Source organism: Heterodontus francisci, chromosome 1 (assembly GCF_036365525.1).
Source record: "Heterodontus francisci isolate sHetFra1 chromosome 1, sHetFra1.hap1, whole genome shotgun sequence".
In the NCBI taxonomy this organism is placed as follows: domain Eukaryota; kingdom Metazoa; phylum Chordata; class Chondrichthyes; order Heterodontiformes; family Heterodontidae; genus Heterodontus; species Heterodontus francisci.
This window is the reverse complement of record NC_090371.1, coordinates 195,980,631-195,995,986: the sequence shown is the minus strand read 5'-3', so window position 1 is coordinate 195,995,986 and position 15,356 is coordinate 195,980,631.

Sequence of the window (15,356 nt, the reverse complement as noted above, 5' to 3'; positions counted from 1 at the left end):
TTAGGATAAGATGAATGTTTTCCTCACCATGATGGGCCAGACGCGTTTGAGGTGGTATATAACCAAATGTTGCCCACAAGACCCAATACTTTAGACTATTCTGAAATAAATGAGATTCTGGACTCATATGGCTCGACTAAGAATGAAATTGTGCTCCCGAGTTACATTCCATGAAAGGAAGCAGCTGCCAAATGAATCTATTGCAGATGATCCTTGAATTAAAGAAACTGTCTCATCACTGTTGTTATGGTGCCAATGTAGAAGTCAATGTTAGAGACACGTTTGTTGGAAGTCTAAAGAACGGTAAAATCCAGGCCAAGCTTTTGAGTAAAGGCAATAAGCTGACGCGAAAGGAGGCCTGTGATGAGGCCACATCCATGGAAATAGCAGGGAGAGATAGTTGCAGATTTAAAGGAAGTTCTTTTCCTAAGCCAGCAGGGGAGGTCTACCAGATTTCAGCAGGAACCAGGCAGCCAATTTCACAGACGCAGAATCAGAAATTTAGATGCTATCGTTGCCCTGGTGGCCACCAGCCATCTAAATGTTCCTATTTCCAGTCAAGGTGCTATGCCTGTGGGAAAGTCAGTCATATTCAAATGGCATGCAGGAGTACAGGAAACAGTAATGCTCCAGGTGGCAGAAAAGCTCCAGGTCACAACCATGCGCCAGATCGTGTTTATGGTAGATCTAAAGCTAGAGCAGGCTCCTGGAAGTCCTCGAATGCGCACATGGTAGATATGGAAACAGATGTTGATGTTATCAGCAGGAAGATCAAGAGTTGTACTCAATCAGAGAGCTAGAAAAACAGCACATGGAAGTTGAAATAAAAAAAGGCTAAGGATAGAATTCCAGCAACCACAACAAGATTCACAACTTACTTTCATCGTCAATACAGTTGCAGCAGTGTCTGTTATCTCAGAGGGAGAGTACAAGAAGGCACATTCCCTTATGAAAAACTAATATGAAACTGACTAGTTATTCCAATAACAGTATTCAGTATTAGGTGAAGTGAATGTTAAGATAGAATACAATGATGCATCCTATTATTTGCAATTGATAGTAGGAGGGAACAAAGTGTCCCTGAAGGGAAGAAATTGGCTTACGAACAGGCCAAGTTATTTACATTAGGGATCAGTAAGAGTACGTCTAACATTGAGGAAATGAAGATTGATTAATTTTTAGCCCATGAGTTATTTTTTTATTCATTCATGGGATGTGGGCGTCGCAGGCCAGGCCAGCATTTATTGCCCATCCCTAATTGCCCTTGAACTGAGTGGCTTGCTAGGCCTTTTCGAGGGCATGTAAGAGTCAACCACTTTGCTGTGGATCTGGAGTCACCTGTAGGCCAGACCAGATAAGGACAGCAGATTTCCTTCCCTAAAGGACATTAGTGAACCAGATGGGTTTTTACAACAATCGACAATGGTTTCATGGCCATCAGTAGACTAGCTTTTAATTCCAGATTTATTAATTGAATTCAAATTCCACCTTCTGCTGTGGTGGGATTTGAACCCATGTCCCCGGAGCAATACCTGGGTCTCTGGGTGACCAGTCCAGTGACAATACCAGTACGCCACCGCCTCCTCTACAAATTACTTTACATACATAAATGACATGCCACTGTTTGCCAGAGAAAATTCTGAAGAAACTCACCAGGATTTGGTGCTCAATAAAGTATTCAATTATGACATATAGGGCTGGTCTAAAGAGTGCGATGATGAGAAATTGCAGGAATATTACATTTAGAAATGAACTATGTGTTAATCAAGGTTGTCTCCTCTGGAGTTTAAGAGTTATTATTCTGCCAAGGTTTAGAGACAGGTTGTTACAGGAACTTCATCAAGAGCATACATATGAAAAGCAGTAGCAAAATGCTATTTTTGGTATCTAAAGGTAGATCGAGCTGTTGAAGAATTGGTGAAAAGTTGTGAAGTGTGACTCAGATTGAGAAATGATCCAACCATACTTCCTTTTATTCCATGGTCAAACACAAGGAAACTGTGGGAATATGTACATGTCAATTTCTTTGAAGTGGAAGGTAGAGTATTTTGTTTTGGTCGATAGCTATAGCAATTTGATAAACAGTGAGTTTATGCCCAATACTACAAGTGCCAAAACTATTGAGGTTTTGAGAAGTTGGTTTGCAATTTATGGATTGCCGGAAGTGTTGGTGCCATATACTGGTCCACAGTTTACATCAGAAGAGTTTGACATATTTCTGAGTAAGAATAGAGTTAAACACAGTCCAATACCACCATATCACCCAGCATCAGAAGGTGCTGCAGAAAGAAGTGAATTGTGAAGAGGTCTTTGCAAAGTATGTGCTAGGTGACAAACTAGGCAGTAATTTCCATGTTTCTCTTTGACACAGGCTAGACAATTTTCTATTCTGTTACAGAATAACTCCACAGTCTACAAGTTGCTCACCTTATGAGTTAGTGTTTAAACACGCTCCTTTGACAAGGGTTAGTTTGCTTAAGCCAGACGTCAATAGCAAAGTAAGAGAAAAGCCAGACAAAGTGAAGATGAGTCATATAAAAGCAAAATCCTGCAGATGCTGGAAATCTGAAATAAAAACAAGAAATGCTGGAAATACTCAGCAGGTCTTGCAGCATCTGTGGAGAGAAAAGCAGAGTTAACATTTCAGGTCAGTGACCCTTCATCAGAACTGACAAATATTAGAAATGTAAAAGGTTTTAAGCAAGTGAAGCGGGGGTGGAGCAAGAGATAACAAAACAGGTGTTGATAGGACAAGGTCACAGAGAATAACTGACCAGAAGGTCATGGAACAAAGGCAAATGGTATGTTAATGGTGTGCTGAAAGACAAAGCGTTTTTCAGAGAGGGTGTGAATTGACTGTAAAATGAGCAGCCCTGGCTCCAAGCACAAACATTTAAAAAAACAAAAAGGCACAGTAGAAACAAACTAACATAAAATAAACAAACAAAAAAAAAATTAAAAATAAAAAGTGGGGCCCGTCATGCTCTGAAATTATTTAACTCAATGTTCAGTCTGGCAGGCTATAGCATGCCTAATCGGTAAATGAGGTGCTGTTCCTCAAGCTTGTGTTGATGTTTGCTGGAACACTGTAGCAATCCCAGGACAGAGAGGTGCGCATGAGAGCAGGGGGGGTTGTTGAAATGGCCAGCAACCGGAAGCTCGGGGTCATGCTCGTGGACTGAGCAGAGGTGTTCCACAAAGCGATCACCCAATCTGCATTTGGTCTCCCCAATGTAGAGGAGACCACATTGTGAGCAGCGAATACAGTACACTAAATTGAAAGAAGTACAAGTAAATTGCAGCATCACCTGAAAGGAGTGTTTGGGGCCTTGGATAGTAAGGAGAGAGGAGGTAAATGGGCAGGTATGCAATTGCATATGAAGGTGCTGTGGGAAGGGGACGAGGTGTCGAGGGTAATGGAGGGGTGAGCCAGGATGTCGCAGAGGAAACACTCCCTTCAGAATACTAACAGGGGAGGGGAGGGGAAGATGTGTTTGGTAGTGGCATCACGCTGGACGTGGTGGAAATGGCGGAGGATGATCCTTTGGATGTGGAGGCTGGTGGGGTGGAAAGTGAGGACAAGGGGAACCCTGTCGCGGTTCTGAGAGGAAGGGGAAGGGTTGACAGCAGAGGTGTGGGAAATGGGCCGGACATGTTTGAGGGCCCTGTCAACCACAGTGGTTAAGGAAAAAGGAAAACATATCTGAAGAGCTGTTATGGAAGGTTGCATCATTAGAGGAGATGCGTCAGAGAGGGAGAAACTGGGGGAATGGAATGGAGTCCACTGTCGGTGAGACATCAGCCGTCTCAATTTCTCTGCTCCCCTCACTCACTCTAACCTGTCTCCCTCTGAACTCCGTTCTCTCAGGTCTAACCCCTACATTGTGATCAAACCTGCTGACAAGGGTGGTGCTGTTGTTGTCTGGCGTACCAACCTCGACCTTGCAGAGGCTGAGCGATAACTCTCAGACACTTTTTTCCTACCTCTGCCTGGAACATGACCCCACCACCAAACATCAAGCTACTGTCCACAGGACTGTCACAGACCTCTTCTCCTGCGGAGATCTTCCGTCTACTGCTTCCAACTTCATAGTCCCACAACCCCGGGCAGCCCGCTTCTACCTCCTTCCTAAAATCCACAAACAGGACTGCCTTGGCAGACCCATCGTTTCAGCCTGTTCCTGCCCCACTGAACTAATTTCTTCCCATCTTGACTCTATTTTTTCTCCCCTGGTTCAGTCTCTTCCCACCTACATCCGTGACTCTTCTGACACCCTACGTCATTTTGACAGAGTCCAGTTTCCTGGCCCTAACCGACTTCTCCTCAGTATGAACATCCAATCTCTCGACACCTCCATCCCGCACCAGGACGGTTTGAGGACTCTCCACTTCTTACTTGAACAGAGGTCCAACCAGTCCCCATCCACTACCACCCTCCTCCGCCTGGCTGAACTTGTTCCCACATTGAATAACTTCTCCTTCAACTTCACTCACTTCCTTCAAGTAAAAGGTGTTGCTATGGGTAACCGTATGGGTCCTAGTTATGCCTGTCTTTCTTTGGGATATGTCGAACATTCCTTGTTCCAGTCATACTCAGGCCTCCTCCCCCAACTCTGTTTCCGGTACATTGATGACTGTATTGGTGCTGTTTCCTGTTCCCGCCATGAACAGGAAATCTTTATCAACTTTGCTTCCAATTTCCACCCTTCTCTCATCTTTACATTGTCCACCTCCGATACTTCTTTTCCCTTCCTCGACCTCTCTATCTCCATCTCTCGGGATAGGCTATCTACTAATATTCATTATAAGCCCACCAACTCCCACAGCTACCTCGACTACACTTCTTCACATTCTGCCTCCTGTAAGGACTCCATTCCATTCTCTGAGTTTCTCTGTCTATGACGATGATGCAACTTTCCACGACAGTGCTTCTGATATGTCTTCCTTTTTCCTCAACCGAGGATTCCCCCCCACTGTGGTTGACAGGGCCCTCAACCGTGTCTGGCCCATTTCCCACATCTCTGCTCTCACGCCTTCCCCTCCCTCCCAGAACCGCGACAGGGTTCCCCTTGTCCTCACTTTCCACCCCACCAGCCTCCACATCCAAAGGATCATCGCCATTTCCACCACGTCCAGTGTGATGCCACTACCAAACGCATCTTCCCCTCCCCTGTTAGCATTCTGACGGGATTGTTTCCTCCGCGACACCCTGGTCCACTTCTCCATTACCCCCGACACCTCGTCCCCTTCCCATGGCACCTTCCCATGCAGTCACAGGAGGTGTAATACCTGCCCTTTTACCTCCTCTCTCCTCACTATGCAAGGCCCCAAAAACTCCTTTCAGGTGAAGCAGCAATTTACTTGTACTTCTTTCAATTTAGTATACTGTATTCGCTGCTCACAATGTGGTGTCCCCTACATTGGGAAGACCAAATACAGATTGGGTGACCGCTGTGCGGAACACCTCTGCTCAGTCCCAAAACATGACCCCGAGCCTCCTGTCGCTTGTCGTTTCACACACCCCGCTGTTCTCATGCCCACATCTCTGTCCTGGGATTGCTGCAGTGTTCCAGTGAACATCAACACAAGCTTGAGGAACAGCACCTTATTTACCGATTAGGCACACTACAGCCTGCCGGACTGAACATTGATTTCAATAATTTCAGAGCAAAACTGACCACCCCCCCCCCCCCCCCCACCACTTTTTTTTTATTTTTACCTTTTTTTGGCAAGCAGATGTGTCATCGAGCAAGCCATCAGCATGCTTAAGTTGCACTTCAGGTGCCTGGACAGGCCTGGAGGTGCCCTTCAGTACTCACCAGGGAGAGTGTCCAGGATAACCATGGTCTGCTGTATTCTGCACAATATAGTACAATAGTGAGGACTAGAGGTGCAGGAGGAACCAGCTGTTCAGACTCTTCATGTGATGAGGATTCCAATTGTTACGATCAGGCAAGATAGGGGTCGAGGGATTTCCTCTCAGCCTTTGCCTGGTCTAACCGTAACAGGGTTTAATTTTAAAAACACTGTGATTTAGCTCCCCCTCAGTGAATCCTTGTTCACCACTTTCCATTTGTAAGGCAAAGAAATCAGACAGGTTTTCTTAGATTCAAACACAAAGGATGGAAGTTTATTAATCTTAAACTCTAATTCGATTAACGACTACGAATAGGCAACGCGACCACGCTAGCATGCATACACAATAAACACATAAGCAGATAGATACAGAAAAAGTAGAAAAGGATAAAGGGGAAAAATTTGAGGCAAATAGATGGATTGTATTTTATTTTATTTAGAGATACAGCACTGAAACAGGCTCTTCGGCCCACCGAGTCTGTGCTGACCAACAATCACCCATTTATACTAATCCTACATTAACCCCATATTCCCATATTAACCCCATATAACACACAATTCCCCTACCACCTACCTATACTAGGAGCAATTTATAATGGCCAATTTACCTATCAACCTGCAAGTCTTTGGCTGTGGGAGGAAACCAAAGCACCAGGTGAAAACCCACGCAGTCACAGGGAGAACTTGCAAACTCCACACAGGCAGTACCCAGAATTGAACCCGGGTCGCTGGAGCTGTGAGGCTGCGGTGCTAACCACTGCGCCACTGTGCCGCTGAGTTTGATATTGAGTCTTTGGTTGCCAGTAAGTCTTGCTGTTTGTTGGGGCCCAGTTCACACTTTAACGTGTATCGATGTATGAGTCTTTTCTCTCTTGAGGTTTACGTGTCTTCATTGGGTCCAGAGACTTGGGAGAAAGCAAGAGGGAGCCAGCCAGGAGAGAGAGCTCTCTTGTTCCAGGATCAGTTGCAATTTGCAGTCTGACCAAACTGCCCTGTGTCTAATTCAAAAAGCCTGGGCCAGCCAGTTAGTCATGTAACCAGCTGGTTTAACCACTTCTGTGGTTGTGGATTCTATCATCTCAACAGACCCTGGAATGCTGGCTTCCTTACACCTTCAATGTCTGGTGATCAAAATCCATTTGGGTTAATTTTTTTATTCATTCATGGGATGCTGGCGTCACCACCTCGGCCAGCATTTATTGCCCATTCCTAATTGCCTTTGAGTAGATGGTGGTGAGCTGCCTTCTTGAACCGCTGCAGTCCATGTGGGGTAGGTACACCCATAGTGTTGTTAGGAAGGGAGTTCCAGGATTTTGACCCAGTGACAGTGAAGGAATGGCGATATAGTTCCAAATCAGGATGGTGTGAGGTTTGAAGGGAAACTTGCTGGTGGTGGTGTTCCCATGCATTTGCTGCCCTTGTCCTTCTAGGTGGTAGAGGTCACAGGTTTGGAAGGTGCTGTCTAAGGATCTTTGGTGCGTTGCTGCAGTGCATCTTGTAGATGGTACACACTGCTGCCACTGTGCGTCGGTGGTGGAGGGAATGTTGTAGATGGGGTGCCTATCAAGCAGGCTGCTTTGTCCTGGATGGTGTCAAGCTTCTTGAATGTTGTTGCAGCTGCACCCATCCAGGCAAGTAGACACTCCCGACTTGTGCCTTGTAGATGGTGGACAGCTTTGGGGAGTCAGGTGAGTTACTCGCCGCTGGATTCCTAGCCTCTGACCTGCTCTTCTAGCCACGGTATTTATATGGCTGCTCCAGTTCAGTTTCTGGTCAATGGTAACCCCCAGGATGTTGATCGTGGGGGCTTCAGCGATGGTAATGCCATTGAATGTCAAGGGGAGATGGTTAGATTTTCTCTTGTCAGAAATGATCATTGCCTGGCACTTGTGTAGCGCGAACGTTACTTGCCACTTATCAGCCCAAGCCTGGATATTGTCCAGGTCTTGCTGCATTTCTGCACGGACTGCTTCAGTATCAGAGGAGTAACGAATGGTGCTGAACATTGTGCAATCATCAGCGAACATCCCCATTTCTGACCTTATAATTGAAGGAAAATCATTGATGAAGCAGCTGAAGATGGTTGGGCCGAGGACAGTACGCTGAGGAACTCCTGCAGTGATGTCCTGGAGCTGAGATGATTGACCTCCAGCAACTACAATCATCTTCCTTTGCGCTAGGTATGACTCCAACCAGCAGAGAGTTTTACGCCTGATTCCCCTTGACTTCAGATTTTCTAGGGTTCCTTGATGCCATACTCGGTCAAATGCTGCCTTGATGTCACTCTCACCTCACCTCTTGTGTTCAGCTCTTTTGTCCATGTTTGAACCAAGGCTGTAATGAGGTCAGGAGCTGAGCAGCCATGGCAGAACCCAAACTGAGCATCACTGAGCTGGTTATTGCTGAGCAAGTGCTGCTTGATAGCACAATCGATGACATCTTCCATCACTTTACTGATGATTGAGGGTAGACTGATGGGGTGGTAATTGGCCGAGTTGGACTTGTTCAGCTTTTTGTGTACAGGACATATCTGGGCAAATTTCCACACTGCGGGGTAGATGCCAGTGTTGTAGCTGTACTGGAACAGCATGGCTAGGGGCGCGGAAAATTCTGGAGCACAGGTCTTCAATACTATCGTCAGAATATTGTCAGGACCCATAGCCTTTGCAGTATCCAGTGCCTTCAGTCGTTTCTTGATATCACGCGACTGAAGTCTGGCATCTGTGATGCTGGGGACTTCAGGAGGAGGCCGAGATGGAACATCCACTCGGCACTTCTGGCTGAAGGTTGTTGCAAATGCTTCTGCCTTATCTTTTGTACTGATGTGCTGGGCTCCCCCATCATTGAGGATGGGGATATTTGTGGAGCCACCTACTCCAGTTAGTTGTTTAATTGTCCAGCACCATTCACAGCTGGATGTGGCAGGGCCGCAGAGCTTAGATCTGATCCGTTGGTTATGGGATCGCTTAGCTCTGTCTATTGCATGCTGCTTATGCAGTTTGGCATGCAAGTAGTCCTGGGTTGTAGCTTCACCAGTTTGACACCTCATTTTGAGGTGTGCCTGGTGCTGCTCCTGGCATGCTTTCTTGCACTCTTCATTGAACCAGAGTTAGTCTCCTGGCTTGATGGTAATGGTAGCGTGGGGGATATGCCGGGCCATGAGGTTACAGATTGTGGTTGAGTACAATTCTGCTGCTGCTGATGGCCCACGGCACCTCATGGATGTCCAGTTTTGCATTGCTAGATCTGTTCGAAATCTATCCCATTTGGTACGGTGGTAGTGCCACACAACACAATGGAAGGCATCCTCAATGTGAAGACGGGACTTCATCTCCACAAGGACTATGCGGTGGTCACTCCTACCAATATTGTTATGGACAGATGCATCTGCGGCAGACAGATTGGCGAGGATGAGGTAAAGTATGTTTTTCCCTGTTGTAGGTTCCCTCACCACCTGCTGCATACTCAGTCTAGCAGCTATGTCCTTTAGGACTCGACCAGCTCGGTCAGTAGTGGTGCTAGCGAGTCACTCTTGGTGATGGACATTGAAGTCCCCCACCCAGAGTACATTCTGCACCCTTGCCACCCTCAGTGCTTCCTCCAAGTGGTGTTCAATGTGACGGAGTACTGATTCATCAGCTGAGGGAGGGCTGTAGGTGGTAATGAGCAGAAGGTTTCCTTGCCCATGTTTGATCTGATGCCATGGGAATTCATGGGATCCAGAATCAATGTTGAGGACTCCCAGGGCAACTCCCTCCCGACTGTATACCACTGTGCCGCCACCCCTGGTGGGTCTGTCCTGCCAGTGGGACAGGACATTCCCGGGGAAGGTTTTGGCAGTGTGTGAGACATTGTCTGTAAGGTATGCTTCCGTGAGTATGACTATGTCAGGCTGTTGCTTGACTAGTCTGTGGGACAGCTCTCCCAACTTTGGCACAAGCTCCCAGATGTTAGTAAGAAGGACTTTGCAGGGTCGACAGGGCTGGGTTTGCCGTTGTCGTTTCCGGTGACTCGTTCGATGCCGGGTGGTCCGTCCGGTTTCATTCTTTTTTGACTTCGTACCAGTTAGATACAACTGAGTGGCTTGCTAGGCCATCTTAGAGGGCATTTAAGAGTCAACCACATTGCAATTGGACCAGGGAGTAGTTCTTTGTCTCTCCAAGCACTGTCTCTTAGTATGCAAATTTCTTTCCAGCCAAGTGTCTGATCCTCTTTTGTAAAACAAGTAATTTCTTCACTCCAGCAACAGTTTAAAAATTGATATTCATATGATGAAATTAATATGCCTCATTCTTGGCAGGTGGGGGTCTTCATGACACCAATGCTGAGATGGAGGAATTGGAGGAAGAGGAAGAGGAAGATGGGGCAGCCAACTCCAAATCAGTCGATCACATTGCTGCAGTTAATCAATTACATTGGACCAAAGTCATTAGAATATGCTCTGCTCAACACTCCCTCCACATCTCCACCACCCCAAATTTCACAAGCAGTCTAGTAACCATTCATCCACATGCACCAATTGGTCTCAGTCAATTCCATGTCTTCGCATTCAGCAGCATACGAAATAAAAGCAGAAGCAGAATACTACTTATGTAAGTGATGCAACTCCTTGATTTAGAAGAGGTGGTAGCAGGCTGTTCTTAGCCTTGTTCTGACTTTTGAGGTGCTTGCAACCTCCGGGTGTTGGAGCCTGTGAGGGCCCTGCCATAGATTGCTTCACTTGCACCTGTGCAGGGGCAGGTTGGGCCAACAGGTGAGAGGCAGCATGTCGGGTACTGGTTGGGGGCTTAGGCAATAGGTGAGATGAGGGGTGGAATTTAATCCGGCCCATGAGAGCAGGTGCTGAGGCAGGGAGTGGGCTGCAGAATCAGTAGGGAAAGCCGGAGGATGGAGTGCACATCACCTTCCTGACTTCATCCAATTCAATCGGGGCGAGGAAGGTGAAGGACGGCCTTCCCACCCAGAGGTCAATTGAGGCCCTTAAGTGGCCAATTAAGGGCCACTTAAGGGCTTCCTCCTGCCCCCAGTGGTATTCTACCACCGATGGGGTACTGTCCACCACGTGGGGAGACTGCCAGTAAAAGCTGACAGCCTCCCTGCAGGCTTGGAGGAGATGCCCTCCTGATCGGACATCCTGTGGCCCACGGAGTGCACCCCGGCGGCAAGGACCATTTCTGGTGAAACACCACACCCCCTACTCTCAACAACAAAACCCTATAACGACCCCATCCTTGCTGGGGTCTGCCTGACTGGCCCTGGCAAATCCAACCACGCTTACCTGGGTTCAGTGGCCTACTCCGTTGTCGCTGGTCCTGGCTGGGTGCAGTCCCAACAGTGGCCACCGCTCCCCGTGGCGCTGCTGGGACTGAAGAGCTGGCCACCGCTCCCAGTGGCGCTGCTGGGACTGAAGAGCTGCCCGCCCTCTGATTGGATAGCAGCTCTTGGAGTCGGGATCTTTGCCCTTAAAGGGACAGGAGTCCCGATACTTTTCTTTGGCCTCCTTATCTCGAGAGACAATGGGTAAGCGCCTGGAGGTGGTCAGTGGTGTGTGGTGCAGCGCCTGGAGTGGCTATAAAGGCCAATTCTAGAGTCACAGGCTCTTCCACAGGTGCTGCAGAAAAATTTGTTTGTCGGGGCTGTTACACAGTTGGCTCTCCCCTTGCGCCTCTGTCGTTTTTCCTGCCAACTACTAAGTCTCTTCGACTCGCCACACTTTAGCCCCGTCTTTATGGCTGCCCGCCAGCTCTGGCGAACGCTGGCAACTGACTCCTACGACTTGTGATCAATGTCACAGGATTTCATGTCGCGTTTGCAGACGTCTTTAAAGCGGAGACATGGACGGCCGGTGGGTCTGATACCAGTGGCGAGCTCGCTGTACAGTGTGTCTTTGGGGATCCTGCCATCTTCCATGCGGCTCACATGGCAAAGCCATCTCAGGCGCCGCTGACTCAGTAGTATGTATAAGCTGGGGATGTTGGCCGCCTCGAGGACTTCTGTGTTGGAGATACGGTCCTGCCACCTAATGCCAAGTATTCTCCGGAGGCAGCGAAGATGGAATGAATTGAGACGTCGCTCTTGGCTGACATACATTGTCCAGGCCTCGCTGCCATAGAGCATGGTACTGAGGACACAGGCTTGATACACTCGGACTTTTGTGTTCCGTGTCAGTGCGCCATTTTCCCACACTCTCTTGGCCAGTCTGGACATAGCACTGGAAGCCTTTCCCATGCGCTTGTTGATTTCTGCATCTAGAGACAGGTTACTGGTGATAGTTGAGCATAGGTAGGTGAACTCTTGAATCACTTCCAGAGCGTGGTCGCCAATATTGATGGATGGAGCATTTCTGACGTCCTGCCCCATGATGTTCGTTTTCTTGAGGCTGATGGTTAGGCCAAATTCATTGCAGGCAGCCACAAACCTGTCCATGATACTCTGCAGGCACTCTTCAGTGTGAGATGTTAAAGCAGCATCGTCAGCAAAGAGGAGTTCCCTGAGGAGGACTTTCCATACTTTGGACTTCGCTCTTTGACGGGCAAGGTTGAACAACCTGCCCCCTGATCTTGTGTGGAGGAAAATTCCTTCTTCAGAGGACTTGAACGCATGTGAAAGGAGCAGGGAGAAGAAAATCCCAAAAAGTGTGGGTGCGAGAACACAGCCCTGTTTCACGCCACTCAGGATAGGAAAGGGCTCTGATGAGGAGCCACCATGTTGAATTGTGCCTTTCATATTGTCATGGAATGAGGTGATGATACTTAGTAGCTTTGGTGGGCATCCGATCTTTTCTAGTAGTCTGAAGAGACCACGTCTGCTGACGAGGTCAAAGGCTTTGGTGAGATCAATGAAAGCAACGTAGAGGGGCATCTGTTGCTCACGGCATTTCTCCTGCATCTGACGAAGGGAGAACAGCAGGTCAACGGTCGATCTCTCTGCACGAAAGCCACACTGTGCCTCAGGGTAGATGCACTCGGCCAGCTTCTGGAGCCTGTTTAGAGCGACTCGAGCAAAGACTTTCCCCACTATGCTGAGCGGGGAGATTCCACGGTAGTTGTTGCAGTCACCGCGGTCACCTTTGTTTTTATAGAGGGTGATGATATTGGCATCGTGCATCTCCTGGGGTACTGCTCCCTTGTCCCAGCACAGGCATAGCAGTTCGTGTAGTGCTGAGAGTATGGCAGGCTTGGCACTCTTGATTATTTCAGGGGTAATGCTGTCCTTCCCAGGGGCTTTTCCGCTGGCTAGAGAATCAATGGCATCACTGAGTTCCGATTTGTTTGGCTGTATGTCCAGCTCATCCATGACTGGTAGAGGCTGGGCTGCATTGAGGGCAGTCTCGGTGACAACATTCTCCCTGGAGTACAGTTCTAGGTAGTGCTCAACCCAGCGGTCCATTTGTTTGCGTTGGTCAGTGATTATGTCCCCTGATTTAGATTTGAGGGGGGCGATCTTCTTGATGGTTGGCCATCATACATTCCTCTGATGTTTCCGGTGTCTGAGGCCAGCTGAATATGACTGCATAGGTGTTGCCAGTAGTCGTTTGCGCAGCGCCTGGCTGTTCTTTGTGCAGTGCTTCTGGCTGCTTTAAGTGCTGCGGATGTTAACTCGCTGGAGGCTTTCTTGTAGTTCAACAGTGCAATGCACTTAACGGCTATGACAGGTTCCAGCTCTTCATTATGAGATTGAAACCAGTCTGCATTTCTCTTTGCACTTTTGCTGTCGGTGGTCAAAGCTGACTCATAGATGGCGTCTCTGATGTGGGCCCACTTGGTCTCAGCATCCCCTGTGGGAGTGTTTTGAAGGGCTGTTATAAGTGAATTTAGAAATTTTTGTTACAGCTGAGGGTGAGAAATTCTGCTCGTGTTGATGCGCGAGTGGCCCTTCTGCTTGGAATGATGTAACTTCTTTGGTTTGAGTCTAACCTTGCTGCACACCAGGGAGTGGTCGGTGTCGCAGTCCGCACTGTGGAAGCTGCGTGTGATTTGAACACTGTTTAAGGCGGCTCGCCTTGTGACAATGAGGTCTAGCTGGTGCCAACGATGCGATCTTGGGTGCCTCCATGAAACCTGGTGACAGGGTTTAGTGTGAAAGAACGAGTTGGTGATGCAGAGGTTATGATAGGTACACAACTCAAGCAGTCTCTGCCCGTTCTCATTCATCCTTCCAACGCCATAGCGCCCAAGGCAGGAGGGCCATGAGTCATGGTCGGCCCCAACCCTGGCATTAAAGTCCCCCAGCAGGAATAGGTGTTCGGTGATGGGGATGCTGCTAATGATGTTATGGAGTTCCTCGTAGAACTGATCTTTAGCTTCATGTGGGGAGCAGAGTGTTGGAGCATAGATGCTGAGTAGGTGTACTGGACCAGAGGCGGTGAGCAGTCGGATGGACAGTATGCGTTCCGAGCCATTTGAGGGAGGCTCTATCATGCTGAGCAAGGAGTTTCTGATGGAAAAGCCCACTCCATGCTGTCTTGGTTCTTCAGGATCCCTGCCCTGCCAGAAGAAGGTGTAGTCTTGCTCTCTTAGAGATCCACTCGCGGGGTGGCGTGTCTCCTGAAGTGCTGCAATGTCTACATTGAGTCTACTGAGCTCGTTGTTAATGATGGCGGTCTTCCGAGAATCGTTGATTTGTGTAAGGTCTTCTGACAGGCCAGGACACATAGTTCTGACGTTCCAGCTTGCAAAGTGAAGGGCTGGTACCTTCTTTCCTTTTTTCGTGTTGTTTGGTGCGGTGTATCAGTCCACCTTTCGGGCAATGACCCTGAGCTCCAAGCACCCATTGAAGCAGGTAGACTGTGGCGGGACAGGACCTTATTGACCGGGGGCTGCCCGGTTTGAGGCGGGCGGTAGCTGTCCAGTGAGGTGCAATGACCTCTCCCACCGACAAAGGCAACCCGTGGCGCCCAGTTTCTACGCCAATTTATCTGGACTTATAACCCGTAACTGCTGCCTTCCGTGTTGTTTCAGTCACTGTGAGGCAACTATGGAGTGACCTCTCCATGGCGCAAGCCTGGGCGTATGTATGGAGGTTGTGAGTTGCCCAAGCGTCAAAACCCCTTTCTCGGCCTTTCTGGTGGGGTCCAAAGGAGTGCAGAGCACGACGTTTGGCACCGGTATGGCTGCAGGAACTGCCGGAAACATGCCAAAGGTGACACATGACCGCCTACGGGGTTCCGCTCCTGATTTTCTGTTAGGGTTTACTCCCTTAGCCTTGGTCTCTCCCGAGACGCCCACAAGGCAGTGGGGTTGTTAGGGCCCCTACACAGGTGTAGGATGGTGCCGGTGGGAGGAGGGTATGCGAGGGGGAGGGGTGGAGGGAGGGGGGTGCGAGGCGGACCTGGGAAGGGGGCTGTAAGGGGGTGGGGAGGTGCAGGGGAAGGGGGTGCAGGGGGAAGATGGTGCGAGGGGGGGACTGGGACGGGGTTGTGAGGGGGTGAGTTGAGAGGGTGCAGCAGGGAAGGGGACGGGGGTGGGGAGAAGGGGGAGGGGAAGGGGGGGGAAAGCGGG